Here is a 20,972-nt window from a genome sequence, read left to right as displayed (position 1 = left end):
CACAATTATTCAAAAATTAGATCAATGGGATAAAATGATTCTTCCCCCAGAGTCCTGGTTATCAATATTGATAACTGTTTCTCAGAGATGAATTAGACCCAAGTTAATCAACCAGTTACCAAGTATTTATTAAGCATCAAATATGTACCAATTTTGTCTTAGGCATTGCGATGAGATATGGACTGACCACATAATTTTTATATAGGGAACTTCGAGAAGAAGAAACCCCTCCTACCAATGCAAGTCAGAACTTTTCCCATAATATATGGGTTGTTGTGAAGGATACTGAAGGGTTAAGGGATTTGCCTTGAGTCAGAGAGCCTACAGGTATCAGAGGCAGGATTTGAACCTAGGTCTTTCTGATCCTGAGGCCATCTCTCTACCCACTATTTTGCCCTGGAGAAGAAGAGTGGGAAATGCCCTCAAGGAGATCATGTTGCATAGGAAAATCCATGTGCACATCTAAGTATACATATAAAATCAATTCAAGGTCATTAGGAGAAGCTGAAAGGATTCCATCAGGAGGGGCGCTTGGACCTGAGTTCCAGACGAGAGAAAACAGAGATGGAGAGAAGGAATTTCAGACATGGAGGACAACCAATATGGAAGCCTATCTGTGGGGGAATGTCTGTGGGAGAACAAGATCAGTTTTACAAGTCCAAGAAGTCCATGAAAGAAAGTTATATGAAATAAGGCTTAAGAGGTTACTTGGAGCCTTGGTGGTGAAACACGTCTCACCACGAGGCAAGTTCCTTGAGAAACAGAAATAATTTGTCTTTGTGTCCCAGAATCTTGTACAATTAATATGCACACAGTAGGTACTTAGTAAATACTTGATGAATTAAAGGAGAAAAAATTTGCAAAAGCCCATAAAATGACAAAGCAAAGTCATCGCCCATTGAAGATGACAACCCTGAAAAATGGTGAATACCCTTCAGTGGAAAATGATTGGATGTCTATCCCAGCTGGTAGGTCTGACCTGACTGCTCTGGATCCCTTCCCATCAATATTGGTGACACCCAACCCCACCTCTTTCTCCCAGCTATGCCATATTTCCAATTTAAGTAATTTTAAAAATGAGCTAACTTACCAGAACATTTCCCAGCAGGATGAAGAAAAAGAAAATCTGAGGTTTTCTCCAGTAGGGATAAAATACGCAGACAGCGCCCGTCTTATCTTTGTCGCACGTGTAAGCTCTATTTATTCATGCCTGCAGTGTTCAAGTGGGGAAATATCATTGTGAGATTTGAGTTATAAAGTCAGCGATTCTACCACGGCATAATGGAAATTTATTATAATCTGTTTTTATCTGTTCTTTCTCAAAGAATTCTCGAGCCCCTTAATCTGCACCCCATTCTGTGTTTGTTAACACAGTTGCCTGTCTTTCAATTATTTCTGTACAAGAGTGCTGCCTAATGCAGAGTAACGAACAGACACAAAAAGTCAGCCACATGCCATTCGATTTCAGCTGACTTAGACATTCTCAGGCAAAGCTTCCTCGCCAATTTTCCTTCTTTTGATGGCCCCCCCACACACACACACGCACACACACACACACACACACACACACAAACACACACACACACACAAACACACACACAAACACACACACACACAAACACACACACAAACACACACACACACAAACACACACACACACACACACAAACACACACACACACGTACGCACCTACATATAAATAAACACGGGCTCACCAGGGCCAGGCTACTGCATGGAGGAATTGTAATTCAGAAGGTCTCCATTGGCTTTGGCGAGCTAGCTGAGCAAAGGTCAGCCGTCAGGAACACTTTTCTGAAGGCCGCTTCAATGTCATTGTTGATTGTGCCAAGTTAGTAAGGAATTCAGGAAATGAAGCCAGTGAGTATCCCTCCTTTGGATGGAGGACAGGAGCTCTGTCCACCATGCACATATTCCTGGTGTTTGGGCCCTTTATTGGGCATTTGGCTCTGGAAGTTTTGTCAACAATATAGAACCTTCGTTTTTCACAAAATGCTGGGGGGAGCGAGGGAACATTTACTTCCAATCTAATAAAGATTTCAGAGAGATTTTCTAACCAGAGACTTAGACGTGGTCATAAATTATGAATGAACTCGAAATGCTTAATAAGAAGGGACTGGGAAGCCACCATAAAGAAGGCCTGAAATATCACCAGGCTATCAGGCACAATTGTCTTCCAAGGAGACCGACTGAAGACAATCATAACAAGCCTAATTACATACTGCAGCCCTAATGAATCTAGGGCTTTGGTGGAATTTTCCACATGTCCTTCCCACCATGACTCTCCTTTGTTTTACGTAATCCAGGAACTGGCCTGAACCCCAAACACCTTTGGACCTCAGTGGGTGCACGTGCATACAGACACACACACACAGACTTTCCATGGCTTCTGGAAGTGTTATATTTCCTCTTATCTAAGTCTCTGAACCCAGGCCCTTGAACAGACCCACTTTTGAGTAGCCTGCCCTTTATTTGTAGGCTCCAAGGCACTAGACCAGTGATAGAAAACCTTTTAGAGGGTGGGTGATATGAGAAATCAGGAGAGAGGGGAGGGGAGTACCCTGGCCCCGCTTCCCTCTGGCTTTCTAGTAATGAACTCTGTGCTGGGGTGCACATGTCCACAGAGAGGACTCTGATGCTCCCTCTGGCATGTGTGTCATAGGTTCACCACCATGCCCTAGACCTATATTCTGACCCTCCCTCCTCTCGTCTTGGCACTTAGGGAGCTCAGATCTACTCTGCCTCTCATCCAGAGAAGATTCTAACTAAGGTGGAGCAGAGAGGTAGGAAATGGACCTGCAGAAAGTCATTCCAGATAAATGGAAGGAGGGGAGTGTGAGGGGAATAGTTACCCTCCCCCCTTTCTTGGGTCCCACAGGTGACAACTCTCTGTGAAATTCTGCCTATATCTGCATACTTCTGCATGCATGAGTCTGAACCCAGGATGCCAAAGGAAAGATAAAAGAGGTTAAGCAGGAAACCTTTGTGCTTCCTCTCTCTCTGCATCAAGCCAAGAAACTTCGGTGTTGGGGTGCTGCTGAAAAAGCCACCTGGGTAGCTAGACTAGGCCCTTAATCCCTCTTTATGTCTCTTCTTTTACCTATTCAAGTAGTTCTAAATGAACTTGACTGAAGTGTAAGAACCAGAGTTCTAATCTTATAATAACAAGAGCTAATTTCTCCAAGAATAGGAATAGACATAAGATATCTGCAAAAAGGCAGTCCTGATGATTAAGTGTCCTTGTTCTGAATAGGTGGAGAAACAGACCTTGGTGGTTGGAAGTAGGGCACAGTAATCATTTGGATCACCTCCTGGTACTCTTTTTTATACCTGAAGTGCTACTGTTGGCCAGGAAAAAAACAATTGGTACCAATCTTGATGTTGGAACCTATTTAAACATGTAGTGAACTTTCTGTTTCCAGAAGTTAATGGTCAGTGATGAGTAGGGAAGAGAAACAAACTTGTAGTCAAGAATCTCTATGATCCAATCTCTTCCTTCAAGCTTAGTAGCCATAAGATCATGGACAAGTCATTTTACTTTGAGTTTTTCACTTTCCTCATTTGTAGAATGAGAATCATGAACCCTTAAATAAATATCTAATAAAAATTGTGTTAAGCTCGAAACAAAAAAATTCATGTCAAACCTTTTTAAATCCTTATTTTCTATCTTTGAATCAATACTAAGGGTCAGATTCAAGGCAGAAGAATATTAAGGGCCAGGCAATGGAGGGAGGTGAAGTGACTTCCCAAGGTCACATAGCTAGGAAGTATCTAAAATCAAATTTGAACCCAGGACCTTCCATCTCCAGATCTGACTCACTGTTCACTGAGCCACCTAGCTGTCTCTGATGTTAAACATTTTTGAAGGACTTGAAAGGAGCTTCTATGAAAGCCAATTCCTACTATAAGTGGTTTTCCAAAAAGGGCATATTAAGATGGGTAGTTTCCAAGCTCCTGGCCAATCACTTTGAGTTATTCTATGCTTGGTTGAAGACTTTAGGAAAACCTTCCCTAACTAAGAGCCTTCAATTCGGTTTCAGAATACTCATAGGCAGGTCCTCAGCTTACCTCCCAAGATTTTCCAAAGACTATTTAATTGCTCTACATTTTCTAACAGAAGGTGCTTGCCTTTTGCCCTATTTTCAGGGTATATCTTTGGCAAAAGTTCAGTAGTTACTCAAGAAACATTTTAAGTACCTACCAGACAGAAAGTATTGAAAATACCAAAAACATGAAAGAGTTTCTGCTCTCTACAAGCTTACAATCTAACTAGAAAGAAACTATGCAGACAACTATGGACAAGGCAGTGTCCACAGGATAAATTAGTCAGATTCAATAGAATAAAGGCCCTAGAATCAAGGGGGATTAGGAGAGATTTCCTGTAGAAAATGGAACTGTAGCTCCAACTTAAAGGAAATGGGAATCTTAAAACTGCTCAAACTCTACCTTAAAACATTTAGTTAAGGCTATTCCCATTTAAACAATGGAGGTACTTGATCAGGAATATATTGGAAACTTTAAAATTACTCCACCCATATTAGGCATACCTTAAGGGGAAGATAAAGTTGTAAAACTCCTTAGTGAACAATGAAGGTACTTAACTCATACTTATAGTGAGGCCAAAAGCCCTTAAGCTGGGTCTGTTTTTAGATGTAATAAAAAGGGTGCTAAGTATCTATGAAGGTCAAATTAATCACTAAAAGGTCAGGCAACCTACAAGGGGCAAGCTTTGCAAAGAGGGGTGAAATACTCAGAAGATATAATCTACCCAGAGAAGGTGAGAACTAAAAAGTAAGAATGGGCTCTCTTAGGAAAAGCATCTACTGTGATTGGTAGATGTGAAAATTTAGGGGAGGTGACACAAGAGAATTTCTCTTTAAAAGGAGCTGTCTGAATCAGTTCAAGGGGAGTTCGAATTAGTTCAGCTTTGGTAGCTGAATTGGAGGTCAGGAGTCAGAAGAGGCTGCTGGGTCTCTAAACATTAGAGTTTGCTTGGAAAGATCTTGTGGTGAGTGATTAAAGACTGACTTATAGTTTCTCTCTTAAAGAGAAAGGTCTATGCCATTGTCCTAGGCCCTAACCTTTTCCTACTATTTCCTCTTACTCTGTCTCTTCCCTTTCCTTAAATCCTCCATTTATATTAATTAAAATCTCCATAAAACCCCACTGACTTGGGTATTTCATGTTTGGGAATTTTTCCCATGGCGACCACTTATTTTTTATTTAATTTAAGACACTAAAATTATCTTTACAGTTTTGGTAATTCAAAGTCTTGAACCCATATTTTTGAGGTTACAGAAATTAGGGAAATCCAGATGAAGACATGATGATGAAGGGGTTCTACACATGGCAGACAGCCAGTGGAGAGGCAGGAAATGAGTGTCTTGTATGAACAGCAAGGAGGCCAATGCCAATTGATTACTGAGTACCTGAAGGTGTGTAAGATCCAAGAAGACTAGGTAGATTGTATGGAAAGTTGGGCTAACCCTTTAAAATCAGTTTATTCCATTTGGATCAGGAACTCCTCCTGTGGAAAGGCCCCCTGCCAATCGAGGCCATCACTTGCTCCACAATCCCTGAGAGTTGCAGAGGCACTGACTTGCCAGGAGTCACATAGTATATTCCAGAAGGGAAATTTGAACTGAGCTCTTCCTGATTCCTACAGGAGAGCTCTATTCATTATGCCACTCTTTATGTTCCTCTGATACCTTATGTTTTTTAATAGCTCATTTTCTTCATCATACAACCCATTCTTGACCCTGCTATCCCGGAGCCATGGTTATTGACAATGAGAAGCTGGAGAGCCTTTCGGGGGGTAGGCAACACCCCTGAATCCATGCCATTTGAGGATCAACGGAAGGAAATGGGCAGTTATCCTATTTTAAAGATGACTATCAAGTGAGGGTGGAATAAACCTTCTTCTTCTTCTTGATCCCAGCAGACAGAAGGAAGAGGAGTAACAAAGGGGCTAACTTAGTCTAACTGCCTTCCTAAAGGAAAACAAGCAAGCAAAGCAAACCTCCTACCCATTAAAGCTTTGTACCAAAGGCTTTGGCCCCCTACAGTAGAGGTAAGCTCTCTTTTCCTGAAAGGCTTGAAGCAAAGGATGAATGATCCTTGATCATCGGGTATATTACAGTGGAGAATCTTTTGTGTTTGTTTGGATTGGACTGGCTGATCATTGAAATACCTTCCAAATCTCAAATTACATGGTTCAATAGAATCAAATACAATTTGCTTTGTTTGAAATGTAGAAGCTTTCAGAGTCTGGCTCTAGCCTACATTTCCAGCCTGATTATTCTTAGTGTAGCCTCTGTTCCAGCCAGATTGCTGAATCTGCTCTTCTCTGTGACACAGCCTTCCACTTCGCAACCGTGTGGCTTTGTCCAAGCTGCGTGCTATACCTGGAATTGTCCCCTCCCTGACTTTGGCCTCTTTGAGCTCTTAGCCTCCTCTAAGACTAAGTTCATGTTCCTCCTGATACAGGAAATCTGCGGATTTCCCAGTCGTTAACACCCTACAAGAAGTATGCTCTGGTTCTTTCTTATTGACTTTCTGTACAGATTCTATTCCCATGGGCAAGCAGAAGCTCTTTGAGGCCAGGGATGCTACTGAGAGCACCTAAGAATATGCAGGGAAATCGTTTGGAAATCCTGAAGTATTGTGGACATGTAAAGCCTCAGAGTGGTCACCGCAGCTGACTTTAACCCAAGCCCTTGACACAGTGGCTGGCACGCAGCAGGGACTCTAGAAATGCTTCTTGGGAGGTTTTATTTTCTTCCGGTTGTTAGCACTTTGCCCATTTCCAAGAACTCACTCTGTGTATCATTTTGGGGACACCTTGAGCAACTGCATGAATAATGATCTAAGCAGTTTAAAAAGGAAGGAAGAGAATTCTGAAATCCTGTAGCCAAGCCTTTGTGAATGCTAGAGATTAAAGAAGAGGGAGGTCAGGAAACAGGGGGGTTCACACTATCCCATGCCCTTCCAGCTCTGCTTCAAAAGCAAAGTCTCCCAACCATGAAGATCCCAGTGAGGGCCCCCTCCCCCCCAGCATATAATGCCCTGCACATCTGGGGATTACACACTGTTTATGCCTCCTATAGCCTTGCCAAGCCCTGCTTCTTTACAGCATTTCCTCCTGCTGCTTAGGGGAAAATAGACTGGAACAATCCTCTTTGGAGGCGGGAATGGCTGGTCTCCCAGAGCTGGAAGGATCTTTGTGATCCCTGAACATGCCACAGGAGTTCAGAATGATATTCTGGCTCAGAGAGCTCAGCTCCCATCAGGATATGCTTCAAACATGGAGATAAGGTGGACTCCCATATCACCCAGTAGAAGCCATCCTGCTTCTTGACCTCTCACTGTCCCTGGGGCTAGAGAGGTTACTCAGGCCTGGGGATGGGGGTGCAAGGCAAAACTGAAGCCGTAGAAGCAGGACATTTGCTAGAAATGCTGCCCCATGGTTTGATTCCTGATGTTCCATTCATACCTGTGAAAACCAAGCACATTCTTCTAGGGCTGCATTCATGATTAGAGATGCAGTTAGAGAATGAGGGAGGACAATCAGGATCTTCCATGAGACAGACCTTGGAGGCCTTTATCATCCAGCTGGATGTGGATTCCATCCTTTGGAAAGTTATGTAGGAAATTCAGACAGAATGCCGGCCTGAAGTCAGGAACATTCATCTTCCTGAGTTCAAATCTCTCCTCAGACACTTATTGGGTAACTCTGGACAAGCTACTTAATCCTGTGTCTTCAATCTCCTCATCTGTAAAATGAGCCAGAGAAGAAAATGACACTCCAAGATGTTTGTCAAGAAAACCCCAAATGGAGTCATTAAGAATCAGATTCGAATCAAAATGATTGAACAAAAAACAATATGAAATTGGCATCCTACTACTATAATGGGGTATTGGAGGTCATGGGCAGTTATTGTGCATCCTTTGGCAGAGAAAAGGTGCTACTGTCCTCAGAAGAGAAAAAGGGACACAGAAAGTTGGCAATATAAGAGACAAAGAGTAGATCAATAAATTGAGCATGTAAATTAAAAAAAAAACTAGAAGAAAAACAAATTAAAAATCCCCAACTAATAGCTAATATCTGGGGGCAAGCGAGGATGCCCATCATTGCCACTCTTATGCAATATTGTATTAGAAAAGTTAGCTATAGCAATAAGACAATATAAATAAATCAGAGGATTATAGACAATGAAGAAACAAACGATTGTTCCTCTAAATAATATAATAGTTTACTTACTTGGAATCAACTGAAAACTACTTGATATAATTAATAATTGTAGCAAAGTTGTAAAATATAAAATAAATCCACATAAATCATCAGCACTTCTACGTATTACCAAAAATCTCTAGAAGCAAGAGGGAGAAGAGAAATCTCATTTAAACTGTAGACAGCGCGTAATACTTGGGATTCTAGCTGTCAGGACCAGTATGAACACAATCACAAAACACTTTTCACACAACAAAAGGCATATTGACAAATGGAGAAAGATTAATTACTCATAGATAGGCCAAACCAACATAATAAAAATAACAATTCTACATAAAGTGATTTACTCATTCATTTTCATACCAATGAAATTGCCAAAAGTATGTTATCAAACTAGAAAAAATACTAACAAAAGTAATCTGTAAGAAGGAAAGGTCAAGAGTTTCAAGGGGATTAATGAAAGATGTGAAAGGAGGTGGCTTAGTCATGCCAGATCTCAAAGTAGATTACAAATTGATAATCACCACAACAACTTAGTATTAGCTAGGAGATACAGAGGTATGTCTGTGTTAAGAGACTGTGTATACAACAATTGTAATCCTGTGTTTGAGAAACACAAAATCCAAGCTTTGGGGACAAGAAACGAACCTTCAGCAAAACTCAAACTGAAAGCAGTTGGGTAGAGACTGGGCATAGACCAACATGCACACTCCATCCTAAGGCAAGTTCAATGTAGATACATCATTTAGAAATAAAGGAGGAGAGCATAAGCAAATTCGAGGACCATGTGATTCCGAACAAGTCTTTTAGCCACTCTAAGCCTCAGAATTCATATTTAAAAATCAAAGGATTGAAAAAGATTATTAATAATAACGATTCTCAAGGATAGGGGAAACAACTTACTTGTATAAGACAATCTCTACTAGTTCTTTTTGTGGTGGCAAAGAATTGGAAACAGATGAGATGTCCTTCAATTGGGGGGAATGACTAGAACAACTTGTGGGACATGATTGTAATGTAATACAACTGGGCCATAAGAAATGATGAACAAGATGATCAAGAAACCTGGGAAGATTGGTGTGAAGTGATACAAAGTGAAATGAGCAGAACCAGGAGAACGAATGTTGTACACAGTAGCAGTGATAAAGTATAATGGTCAACTATGAATGGCTTAACTGTTATCAGCAATGCAAGAATCTAGGACAATGCCAAGAGACCCAGGATTCAAAAGGCTATTCGCTGCCACAGAAGGAGCTAAAGGAGCCTAAAAACAGATTGAAGCATACTTTATTTCTTTCATGAATTTTTTTCTTTAGTATAAGTGATTTATATCTTCTTTCACAACATGACAAACGTGAAAATATGTATTGTATGATAACAAATATTCAGTTAAGAGGGGGAGAGAACATAGATTGCAAAATGTCAGAAAATGATTACTAAAAATTTATATCAACATGTAATTTGGATTAAAATTAAATAATAATAACAATAATTTTGATTTTATTTTATTGTTAAAAACAACAGCTGGACTTATGTAGCAATTTAAGGCTTGCAAAGTATTTTATCTATGTTAATTCATTTATTTTCTTAATAGTATAAATGACCTTTTTCAAGATATATTTTAATTTCTTCTGTGCTATTTAGATGGTTTCCCACTTTTTAGTCACATTTTCTTTTGATAGCTTAGACAAATGTTGACAGGGGAATCCAAATAGAAAAGAATATAACACTGGTGAAATTGAAGAATTAAAGTTCTGCCATCATTCTCTGATATTTAGACAAGCATCCTGTTTCTGTTGTAACACTGCCTTTTTTTAACATGGGAACATTTCACAAACCCAACTCTAAATATATGATATATTTTTGTTGTTGTTGTTGCTAAGAGCAGAGGGTTCATAGATGGTCCCTTCAGTGGTTTCACACAGTCCTCAATCTCTTCCATTTCAATGATTTTAGGGGTTTTTATCTTTTCCTCAAGCACTGAAATCAAATACTTGATTGCCCATTGTGGTTGCAGAAGGTTGGCCTTCATGATCAAAATCAAATGATAGTCCCATAGCGTGATTTTCTGCCATGTTCCTTCTGAAATTCTATTAAAATGCTTTGCTTTAGCTAATAAGAAGTAATGTGATGGTCTGATTTGATTTGACTTTCTCTTCTTTCTTCTCCCCAGTATCCAGCAGAATATAGTGACCAAAGAGCAGACCCTTCCTTTGCAGATAATCACAAACAGCCAATGATAAGTGCTGAATCTCAAACAATGAATGAGCTCTGGAAACATCCTCTTCTACAAATGAGGGGTTAGGTTAGATGATCATCAAAGCCCCTTCTGCTCTGAACCCCATCATCTTATAATCCTAAGGACCAAGGTCACCTTCCAAGTTCTTTTTTTTTTTTTACTTTGTATTCCAATTACAACCTGTTCTAGAGATTACAAAATGTTATGATTATTCTGGCATTTAGGGACCAGCTCAGAGCCACATTCTAGGATTTGTAAGTTTTAGTGAAACACAGGCTAATTCTACAATACATTGTATGCAATTGTGGTGCTTAAAAACGCTTTATTGGTACTTTCCTCGTTTAACAAAATTGTCCAATTGGAATAATTCTTTGCATGATTCCTCACTTATAGCAAAGGAAAACTCTTCAACAAGATAATCTGATATGTCATCACTGGCTGATGATATCTACAACATTCTCTACCTTACCACCTAGAAGAATAATGGGTATTAGGAGAATGAACTTCATTTTAAGAAAGGACTTATAAGGGGCCAAATCTATGCTATTACTCCATTGGTGGATCTGAGAATTGGTCCACTTTGGAAAATAATTTGCCATTATGAGATAGAAGTCACTCAACTGTTCATACCTTTCCAAAGAGGCATCTGACTATAGAACTAATAGATGCCCTAAGGAGGTTCAAAAAAGTCACCACATGTACCAAAATGTTCATAGGAGTCTTTCAGTAGTAGCATAGAATTAGAAACAAAGAGCTTATTGATTGGGGAGAGAGATGAAATGCAGTATATGAATAACATGAGAGAGCATTTCAAAATAATATGAGAAAATCACAACAAAATAATAAATATAATAAACTAATTATATAAAATATATAACAATAAAATAAATATGAGAAATTCAAAATATGGCAATGCATGTATGATCTGATAGAAGTAAACATAATCATTAAAGGGTATACAGATGACTATAATAATGTACATGAAAGAAAAGCCATATCTATCATAATCACAATGACCAATAATGGTTTCAGAGAATAGAAGAAAAAGCATATCCTCCCCTTCATTAGAGAGGTAGGGGACTACAGGCATAGAATGCCAAGTCTACTCTCTGAAGCAATCATTTCTCAGTTGAATTTTATTCAAAAGTTTCTTTGTTACATGGGATGTTACTGGGAATTCTATGGGAAGTTTATTGGGAAACAATTCTGATGTTTTAAAAATCATGAATAAAAGTTTTTAACTGGGATATAAAGGTATGCCTCGACCCATACTCTGGTAAAAATTGTGGTTGAACAATATCTTCTGTTGACTCTACTGAACTCACCTTCTTAAAATTTCCAAATCCCTCCTTGTCTATTTATTTTACTTCTTTTCTGAATACAGCTTTTGAGAATCAATTGACACAATCAATTCTGTATATAATAGATGAAACCTCCAGCCTTCAAAAGAGCAAAATGGTCTTTTCTGATTTCTTCTTTTGTAATTTGAATTTGTATATTTTATGCTTTGGAAATATGATTAGAATGGAACATAACTTATAACAATGCCCTGGAGTCTTAATGCCAAGGAAAGAATCCCAGGCTTCACCTGCTCTGTTCATTTTTCCACTTTCCTTCCAGAAATTGTTTCTGTCAATTTTAATTTCCTTTGGCTTGAGTGGAAAGGGGATGGATGCAGACAGTTCTCTCCATCAGCAAACTGGAATGGAGGATGAGGAAATGTGTTCTTTAGAAACAAGTTCCCCAGGAGTTCTGTTGTCTGAGCTTGTGGCAGGGAGCCAAACATGAGAAACCATTGATGGAAGAAGAATCTGATCTTTTAGACTAGAAAAGAATGTTAGAGAATGCCAAGGATACCAGGACAAAGAGTAAGTCAATCAATATATGAGTACCTACTATGTGCAAGGAACTATGCTAAATGGTAGGAGCACATACACACACACACACACACATACACACCAAAAAAAGGCCATCCCTATCCTCAGGGAGCCTGCAATCTAATGGAAGTGGGGAGATAATACACAAAAGTAGGCTGAAATTGGGGTACCTGGAATGGGGACCTCTTTGAAAAGTGAAAAGGAGGGCAACCAGGTTAGAAACTGAGAAATATCTGGACCTCCTTCCATGGGGATTCTGGGAAGAGCTCTGAATCCCTATTTCCTTTCATCAAAGGAAGGCTGAGAGGTAAGCAGTACCTGATAAGGTGAGAGTTCTAGAGCTGAAGTGATCTTACAGGATGATGAGGTTCCTGGAGCATAATGGGGAAATCCAGTGAAGTACATACACCCAGGTGGAGAAATAAGGCTTAGAGGAAGAGAGAGAAGGAGGGAGAAAAAAAACACTAATAAGTTCACACTAAGCATAAGAGGATTAACACCAATGATGAAGACGTGGAGTCCACTACCTCTCCCTTTTAGTTGTAAAACAAGAAAATCTTCAAGAAAGCAATGAACTGCTTTGTACTTTAGAACAAACACTTCTTATTTGTTAGAGCTACAGTGACTCACAAAGGAAGGAATGAAGAAATTACTTCTGTGCTTTTTCATTGTGGTATGTAAATTGCTAAAACCTTCAAATTGTGGACTTTTGTTTGGAAGAGGGGAGATTCCTGTTGCCTCAATTAAAAACTAGGGCTCTCAGAAGCATGATTAAATGGAACAATGACAAAGACCAGTTAGAACACTGTAAACAAGGCCTTTTGATCCCCTACCTAATATGGATGCATGGATTGAGAATACTTCCTATATAGTACATATGTTTCATCACAGAGAGAACTGTCACCAGCTACTGAACTGGAACTCAGTGTGTGTCTAAAAGGGGCAGCCTGCCCCTTCATTGGTATTTTTATTCTTTGTGGTTTTAAGGAGAAAAGATTACTTTGAGCTGCCTTGATAGCCAGGGTAGGGAGGAGGTGGTTGTTTATTCCCCAAGTGTCTGATGGAAGCTATGAGCATATCCCTTCCTCTGCCACTTTATACTTTCTCCTGATCTTAAGAGGATGTTTTTTGAGACTCAAGTGCCTAGGTGATCTTGGAAGTGTGGCAGATTCAGAAGGCCTGGCAGATTTCCCATCAGGAGTTAGAACAGAAGAGAAGCTATGATATTTGCCTACAAAAGTGTTCATGGAGGACGGCAGCATTTTCATCAAGTGGAAAGAAGTGTCTATAGTAGCCTCATTAGAGGCACAAATCCTGAGGTCCAGCTGGCCATCAACCTACCAAGAAACTACTCATCAAGGGAAGTTCATGAGTATGCAAAGAACAATGTATAAGGACAGGAGCTGGGAGGAACTCCCTTGTTATCTGTATTCTCTATGCATGTACCTCATCAATTTTGCACTTGAATTGCATTCCAATTTAGTCATAAATGTGTGTGTGTTTATGTGTGTGTGTGTGTGTGTGAGAGAGAGAGAGAGAGAGAGGGGAGGGGAGGGAGGGAGGGAGGGAAAGGGAGAAGGAGGAGGAAAGGAAGATGGAGGGAGTATTGTTGGGGAAGGCACATCCCAAGTTGGAGGAATTTATCTTTTTAACCAAGTGTACTATTTATACCTTCTCACTAAATTTCTTTCCCTAAATCTAGTGAAGTCCTGCTGAGTTGGTGTTAACATAGTTCATAAAAAGTATAGTTCATAAACAACAGAACTTGTTCTTCAGAAACAACTAGGCCTCCAGGGTTACCATCTAGAATCTGGTGAGTGGGAATAACCCTCTAGAGACCCGGCCCACTGATGTGAATGGGAATAGGGAATGTGGACAGAAGGTAGCTGCTCCACAATGGACTTTCTTCTGCCTTGATCTGTCATCTCCTGCTCCTGTGCTTTTGCGGAGATAGCTTCCCCTACTTCCATGGCTAGAACTCATTCCTTCCTGACATGAATCTCTAGGCTCCTTCATGGCTTAGCACTGGCCACCTCCACTCTGAAGTCTTGCCTCATTCTCCAAAGAATGTTTTATTCCTCTTTAAGTTGTTTTATAGGATTCTAGATGGAAGGTACCAAAAGGTTATTTGGTATAACTCCTCAATTTTGTAGGTGAGGAAACTGAAGTGCCTAATACTTGAATGATTAGGCCCAGGTGACCCAACCAGCACATATCCATAATGGGATTTGGACCCGGGCCCTCGGACTCAAGAATCAGTTATCATTCCATTGTACCATTTTGCCTGCTTTATATAGCATGTCTTTATTAATTAATCCATTTATAGACCACACCCATAGTAGGAAGGATGTTCCAAAAGTCCTCATTCATTTGGGGTTTTAAACAGTTATTGCTGAACCTCATTCTTTGCTGATTGGAGGGGGGAGCCGAATCAATGACAATTGTAATGCATGACAAGATCCAAGTTTGAGCCACAAATGGGGCCCATTGCTACGTGCTTGACCAGGGACGGGTCTGTTGAAATGGATCCATATGCCTGTCCTTATGACAGAGCAGTATAACATCCGTGTTAGTGGAGATGCCATAACTGAGTTAGAGGAAACCTATACAAGATTTCATTCTGGCAAACAGCACTCGGGGTTTACTAAGAAGTTCTCAACGTCTCTCTCCTTGGAGAATAGGTTCATGGTGAAACTCCATGAAGGCAGAGCCACTCACCGTGCCAAAGCCAGAGATGGGCTGACGTTACTAAAGGCAGGAGGTCATTGCGGGCAGCAGCAATGTAAAAACAAATGACTGAATGAGTGTGCCAGGCTGGGCACAAGCGATGGGCGTAATAGCATCTGATAGCCTATTTGCAAGTGGATGGGGAGACTCAAATGCAGTAATGGAAGAGAAACCCTTTGCCAAGCTGAAAGTGCCCTATAAATGTCAGTGGATATGAAGCCAATTTACTGAACAAGAGAGCTACTCTATTAAAGTTCATTAGAAGCTGGCGATCAAATTAAGAAGCAATCTTCCCGTGTTAAATTGTCACTCTTGACCTCCACGAAGGGCCTGCTCTGATATTTAACTAGGGGGGAGCCCAGATTTGGACTTTTCAAAAGTTGGGCCAGTAGAGGACAGGCTACGGAGAGATCTCCCACATTTGAAGGGCTACACGGGTGCTGCTTCCATCCTGAGGACCAGCCTAGCCAAGGATCCGGGCAGTGAGGCAGTAGTCAGGGATGTCGTTCCTCTGGTCATCCACCCCCACCCTGGACACCTTCTCAAACTGGAGATGTCTCTGCCCGTGTAGTCTTCTGCTCTCCCCAGTGACTTCCTCCCCAGAATCTCCACTGGAGCAAGGACCTGCTCTAGTCAGACTCGTTGTTTCTCACAACCAAACCCAGTGCTTCGTTCCTAGTAAGTATATCATCAGCATCTTCACCAATTATGTCAACAGCAATCACAATAATAACTTCTATGTCCTCCATTTCTGCAGTGAGCACCAGAGTGCTTAGAAGGGGGTCTGAGGTGGAGGATGCCAGGAATTACACGAAACTGGAAGCCACTGACAATCTTTCATGAACTGATTAGCTGAAGCTCTCCGGCTATGAACTGTTGCTAAAATGCTGAAGTTAAATGGCAATATGGCTCCCGTGTCCCCTCCCCTAAGCCCCTGGAGTCTTTCTTCTAAGAATCCAAAAATAAATAAATAAATGCAAAACATGAACAGAGTTGGTTTGTGCAAAAGACTGCAACGATCAATCATAAAAGGGATTTAATATTCAAGATAATGAAAGAGATTCTTTTGGACATAAGCAATGTTTTGCTTGAATATGTATACTTGAATGTTTTCCTTATTAGAGAGGAAAGAGAGAAAACAAATGCTTGTGAATTGACAAAAAGAAAGAAAAAGCCTGGGCAGCGTCCCAAGCTCTGCCCTCCTAGGGGTTTCTTAAAACGCTGTGCTATGATCACAAAAAAACCAGAGAGCTTTAACTGAAGTGATGCAAAGTGAAGCGAGCAGAACCAGGAGTATGTCATACACTGAAACAAAAATAAATGCGTGATCGTCAGCTGTGGATGACTCCACTATTATCAACAAGGCAAGGATCCAGGCCAGCTCCTAAGGACTCACGATGGAAAAGGCTCTCCCTCCACTGCCATAGAAGGAACAGAGTCTGAACACACAATGAAACAAATCATTCCTCGCCTGATTTCCTCCATGAACTCTTCTTTGCTGTGCACAAGATGTGTCTTATTTCACAACATAACAGAGAGGGAAATAAGTATTAGATGATCGTATATGCAACATCTATATCATATTATCTGCCTTCCTGGACAGAGGAGAGGAGTGGGAGGAGGAAAAAAGAAGAGGACATGGATTTTTGGCCATAGGTGATATGAGAATATGTTTCTCTTGGGGAAGCCTATTTATTATAATGTATTACTTATATAAATATGTAAATCATGTACATTATATGCTATATTACAGAGCATGTTATGTTTTATGTATGTAAAATAAAAAGAAACAAAAATATGCTATAGCTCAGTATGGTAGATTGAGGATAACTAAACAGCAGGACAATTGTGCCTGGGATTTTGTTTAAGAGAGAAACTTCTATAATTTGTTCTACATGAAAAAGATAGTCAAGATTCCCCCATGAAACTCAAAGAGTAGACCAACCAAGAAAGTTTCTTCGTAATCCCTTACCTTCCGTCTTAGAATCAATACTGATTATTGGTTCCAAGGCAGAAGATTGGTAAGGGCTAGGCAGTGGGGGTCAAATGACCTGCCCAGGGTTACACAACTGGGAACTGTCTGAGGCCAGATTTGAACCCAGGACCTCCCATCTCTAGGCCTGGCTCTCAATCCACTGAGCCACCCAGTTGCCCCCATTTAGATTTTTTTAAAAAACATTTGAACCTTGAAATGAATAGAAAAACCTAAATCAAGTAAGGAATTTAATAGAAAAATGTTAAGATTCTTGAAGATTCTTTGCTGAATGGAGGTCAGAGGGAGCATTGTTCAATAATCCTCTGTCAATTATGAAGAATCATTTAACAATAATTAAGTGCCTACTATGTTCCAGATACTGTACTACACTACACAGTGTAGGTACAAAGACATGAGATAAGTAGTCCCTCTACTTCAAAAGCTTCTAATCTTAAAGGAGGACCAGTTTTCCCCAAAGATGAAAAGGGAACATAGATTGTATTTTGTGCCAATTTCAAAGAGCTTGGGTCCTTGTAAATGGTAAGGTCGGTACTCTACAGTTTACTCTTGGAAATGTGCTCATGTAAATAAAACTTGGAATGTCACAGGACTTAAGGAATTTCGAGGTCAATTAAAAGAAACCGATGAAACAATGCATAGAATTCAATCCTTAGTCATGAAGAATGCAAATTGCGTTAGAAAGTAAGTACCTTGAGAAAAGATCTGTATCTCTTTGATATCTGTGCCCCACAGTATCAACATTTGGTGTGTCATTAATGTTTAAGAAATGGGGCTCAATGATTCTTTTATTTGATTGGCAGATTGGGAGTCCATTGAGTTAGTGGGATGGCTACATGGCACAGTGGGTAGAATAGTGACCTCAGACACTTACTAGTTTTGTGACCGTTGGCAAGTTAGCCACTGCCTCAGTTTTCTCATTTGGTCTACGGGGAATAATCATACTATCTACTTCCCAGTTTTTGTGAGGGTCAAATGAGATAATTATACAATGCTTCAGCATTCTATAAAAGCTTCACCTTCCTTTTTCCAGAAAAAAAGGCTGAGATTGGTGAAGCTGACACATAACGAGTGCTATGTAATTGTCAGCTATGTTTATTATTTTTCATTCTACCATTAACTATCTATATCTGTGAAAGACATTAAGAAGCTCCGAATGAGCTGGCCTTGGGTCACATAGGTAGGGGACGTCCTCCTGGATCATTTTGGAGAATAAATGCAATGTTTCCAATAATGGCAAGATGCTCTTCATGACAAAAGCCCATGTTTTTAGACCAATAGCCTCGTGGCGATAGAGACCTATACTGTCCAGTGAATCAAAACTGCAAGTGACCCAAAGGCAACCAAATATGTGCAAGCAACCATTAGAGTTTTACTAACAATGGCTTTTCTGCCTAAAACAGTTGACGTGCTATCCTCCTTTTGTGTCTGATTAAGAATGAAGACAGATTGGCCAGAGAGCAAAAGCGAGCTTAAGAAACAGGCGAGTAGGGCTACCAAGGACTGACTTCATTACAGCAATCCGACAACAACAAAGATAGGGTCTCTCATTGTACAGAGCTTAAAGGTTTTCAAAGTCCTTTACTTGACCTTCAAATCAACTCAACGAGGTAAGTACTATTATTATTGCCCTTTTCAATATGGAGAAACTCGGTCGGAGGGAGTGGAAGTGACTTGTCCAGAGTCAAATGGCTAAGATGTGTTTGAGCCAGGCTCCCAATGAGGGCCTCCTGATGCCCGGCCATCCCGGGCACTCTCCACTCCACCACCTCTCTTCCTCGAGAGCAGTAACACATAAGCCAGGGCATCCCTTCCTTTATTTTGCTGACATACAAGAAGGAACAAGAACAAAGCTTTTAAAATGATGGAATTATTACAATCTGAGCAAAAGAAACAAATGATTGATTTAAACCAAGAGACTCCCCCGCCCTCCCCCAGACCAGATGGGCTTGTGGTCTTGAACTGAAGGAAAGTTTCGGTTGTACTCTTTCCTCTGGGCCAATCCTCCTCCAAAGGAGAGATTACTCTCCTCTGCCAAGAAAAGTGACAAGGATGCAACCCTCCCTCCCTATATCTGTGGCTTGAAAGCAACTTTTTCAGTTGTTACTCAGGGAATTCCCAAAACAAGAGCACTGTGAGAAAAAACAAACCCTTGAAGTTCCAATTCAAAATACTTCTTCAATGACAAAATGGACACTACTATTTACACACATCCTATTAACTGACTTAGTTGCACATTAAATTAAATGTATCCCTTAAACGAGGAAGGGTAGAAGGGTATAAAAATAAAAGTGCCCAAGGAAGCATTTTTTATTTGCCAATCACTGAACACTCGAGAAATCATTTCAACTGTTCAATAAACTCCAAATGTGGCTGCGATCATCCATCCCTGAAAGTAATTAAGAGACAGTTTTAATCCCTTTATTTGAATTAATATCCTCTTGAGCTTCAACTTCACTTTCCTTTTTCCAGGAAATAGACAAAGTGCTCATGACTACAAATGGAAAAATATATGTGTAGTTCCCTCCTCGCTCCCTTCTTAATTTGAGCAAAGAAAGCTTTGGCGAGCAGCCCCAAGTGCATCAGGTAATCAGGCCAGCTTTCCTTACACTGCTGTCACTCTGCTCAGTCTAGCAGAACATTGATTTTTGAACAGAGAGCACTGTAGAAAATAATTCAGTATTCTATTACACAATGAGGACTGATGGCAGAACAGGCAGTAGGGATCTTGACACCCCATTTTCATGTGGGTCCATTATGGAAGGGCTACTTCTTCTAACTATGATAGAGTCCAGAGAGCAATCTCACAATCATAAGATCTCAGAGTTGAGATAGAGAAAAAGATGAGAGCTCCCCTCAGAGAGCTGGGGATAGCATGCTCAGAAAGCAATGTCCCTTCCCAAATCCTCACTAAGTAGTCATCCCACTTTTGTTGAAGACCCCAAAGGGAGAGGAATGCACCAAGTCTCTCCACTTTGATATCTAGTTTCATGTGTGAATTTTGTTCTTATTTGCATCAAAGCTGTTTCTTTCTTTTGCAACCCCCCTCCCCACCACTACCATTTTCCTGGTTATGCCATCTGGAGCCAAGCAGAGCAAAATGAAACCTTTTCTTTTTCTTTTAACTACCATTTAAATATTTGAAGATAGCAACTATATTTCTCCTCAGTTTTTGTTTCCCAGGCAAAAATATCCCCATGAATCTAAAACACAGATTAACAACAAAATGGCATATCCAAGAAGGGGGTAGGGGCAAGAAAACATCAGAAGAACAAAGCTGGAGAAAGGAGCACTGGAGCATTTTAATGTAATTAAACTAGTTTATGATATGCTCAGCGAGAGTCAATCCTGCCATCCACCTAAGTCTGGATATTTATCAAAACTGTATGGACTTGCTGAGTCCAACAATCAGGTCAGTTTATCTCATAAGAACAGGCTTTCTTATAGCATTCTTAGGTGTGCTGCTGCTGTTTGAACTGTAAAGAACAATATTCCTGCTGTTCCTTAAGAAGCTTCAGGTTTTCTTAGGATAAGGAGCAGGAATTAGCCAAGAAAATAAATCACAGGGAAGGGGAAGAGATGGTGGATAAAAGGGTGGGGGCAGAATAGGGATCAGGGAAGGAAATGAGGGAAGAAGAAAAGAAATGGTGGAGGAAGTGAGAGAGAAAGCAAGAAAGGGTGGTTGAGTTTGATTTCGGGGGAACATGCAGGATAGAACACCATGACATTTTAATCAAAGCTTTGCTTAGTTTGGCACACTAGCAAGAAGCAGAAACCCAATATCCAACATAAAATGAGGGAGATCCAGAGGATTGAAGATCTCTCTGGAATCCAAATACTTTGCTTCTCCTGAGTGTCCTTGAGATTCTCACCTCTGCTCCTATAAG

At 40.4% G+C, this 20,972-nt stretch overlaps 1 long non-coding RNA gene across 1 annotated transcript in view; it reads right to left on the bottom strand.

Annotated features, from left to right (window-relative positions):
• LOC103093430 (uncharacterized) overlaps positions 1-20,972 on the bottom strand; it is an 83,422-nt gene that overhangs the window by 37,455 nt on the left and 24,995 nt on the right. Inside the window, exons 3-4 of the long non-coding RNA XR_001625349.2 lie at positions 12,684-12,792; positions 1,091-1,210 (exon numbers count right to left, since the gene is read on the bottom strand). This is a non-coding gene — a long non-coding RNA (uncharacterized LOC103093430). The remainder of the gene's footprint in view (positions 1-1,090; positions 1,211-12,683; positions 12,793-20,972) is intronic.

The sequence above is a fragment of the Monodelphis domestica genome, chromosome 5 (assembly GCF_027887165.1).
Source record: "Monodelphis domestica isolate mMonDom1 chromosome 5, mMonDom1.pri, whole genome shotgun sequence".
Classification (NCBI taxonomy): Eukaryota; Metazoa; Chordata; class Mammalia; order Didelphimorphia; family Didelphidae; genus Monodelphis; species Monodelphis domestica.
The sequence above is the reverse complement of the archived record's forward strand: the minus strand, read 5'-3'. Positions and strand labels throughout refer to the sequence as shown.